Here is a 1,833-nt window from a genome sequence, read left to right as displayed (position 1 = left end):
CACGAAGGCAGTTTGGACAGCGGGTGGTCTACAAGTACGGTCGTCCACACCGCTCTGCGAGAGCATCCTGCGCCTGCCCGGCCCCACGGGTCCCCAGCTCTCCCTCCCAGGAGATGTTTGCACAGCCCTGGGTTGTGCTCTAGCCGACTCCAGGCTTTGAGTGCTGCGCAGGGCTGCCTCGCAGGATGGATGGCTGCACAGCTGGTGATCCCAGGATCTTCCCACAAGGACCTGGGTGTTTGCTGAGTGTGATTTGCCTTAAGCCTTTTTTTGTCACTGCTTGTGTCTCCCTGCAGTCTGCTGTCAAGCCAAATGGGTCTGTGCAGGAAGACAGACTGGCCCTGCTGACCAGGCCGAGAGGCACTGGCGTGGCACTGGAAATTACTCCATGTCCATGCCTGCGTCTGTTTGGTGCAGACAGCCTTGCAGCCTTTGTCCTGGAAATGGCTTGCGAGGCTGAGCTAGTGACACAGCACGCACCTTTGGAGTGGTGCAGGGTAGTGGCAAGGCAGGGGAACACCTGCTCGGAGCAGGGGTGTGCTCATACCTTCCTTCACACGGTAGCTGTCAGTTGTGTGCTTGAGGTCCAGTAGCAAGCTGACAATTTAGGAAGCGGTGACCAAAAGGCTGAAAAGATGGCATGTGTTCTAGAAAGGCCTGGCCTGGAACAAGAGGCAGAGGAGCTGCACGTGGCCTCTTTGCAAAAAGCTGAAGATCCTCAGTTGTGATTTCTGGTCATCTGCATGGAGAGTGTGATTTTGTGTCATGTTGTCTGTTGCTGCCCAGAGGGTAGGCAGGGTCCAGTAGCTTGGGAACTGGGGCCAGAGGTCAGAACAGAATTTCTTTTTCTTTTGAAGATGAGGGAAAGTGCAGTCAAACGGAGCCCTAAAGGGGTCTGGCGGATCGGCTGGCCCTTGACTTCCTGATCCCAGGCTGGAACCCTGCTGCATTAGATGCTTTAGCTGAGCAGGAGCTGCTGCTATCAGCGTTAAGGACACTAGGTTTTAGCAGTCCCTATTCTATTTAGGAGACAAACAAGAGGGCCTGATGGCCTCTTGTTAAGAAGCTCGTGTGGCTGGGTTTTAAACTGAAACTGTGACAGCTTGCCTCTGCTGCAACCCCATCCCACGTGACCCTGAGAAACAGCTTCCGGCTCCGAATACCCTCATGCAACGGTGCAAAGTCTGCTAAGCAGCTCTTGCAGGGCATCTGTGAGCCTTTGATTTGCGTGGTGCTTCCCTAGAGGAGGATCTTTGCTCTTTGGTGGTAGCAGAGAGGGTGCATCCCCCACACAGGCCCTTAGGGGACCCTGCTGCTGGGACAGGGTTGCTGACAGAGTGTGTGCGTTGCACTTTCAGTTCTGCATGTGCAAAAATAGAAGTGCTTGCTTCCCTTCTGCAGGCTGTGCGCTGATACTGGCGCCGCCTTCCTGCCTGTGCAGAAGCAGGACGCAGACCCTTGCGTTACTGGGTCTCGTCAGCTCCCTCCCTTGCTCGTACCGCTGGGAGAGTGCGCCTGGGCACATGCGATGCTTTGGGTGCCGATGTCGCCCTGCGCTGGAGCACATCGGTGAGGAAGCAGAGCTGTTCTCTGCCTCGGCACCGAGGCACCTCCATGGGCACACCATAGCGGTCAGATGAGCAGCAGTGGGGTGGGCACATGGGACCCCCAGGTGCTGCCCCGCAGGAGGCCATGTCTCAGTGCTGGCTTGTGCTGCACGGGGGGGTAGGGCTGCCGGGGGTAACTGCTTTCTTTTGCAGCCTGTCCAAGGCACAGCCCCGCTGGGGCCCAGGGTCGTGCCGGGAGCTCCAGGAGAGCCCCTCCTGTGCTGCC

Source organism: Fulmarus glacialis, unplaced genomic scaffold (assembly GCF_000690835.1).
Source record: "Fulmarus glacialis isolate BGI_N327 unplaced genomic scaffold, ASM69083v1 scaffold30912, whole genome shotgun sequence".
Classification (NCBI taxonomy): Eukaryota; Metazoa; Chordata; class Aves; order Procellariiformes; family Procellariidae; genus Fulmarus; species Fulmarus glacialis.
Note: the sequence above shows the minus strand (reverse complement) of the source record.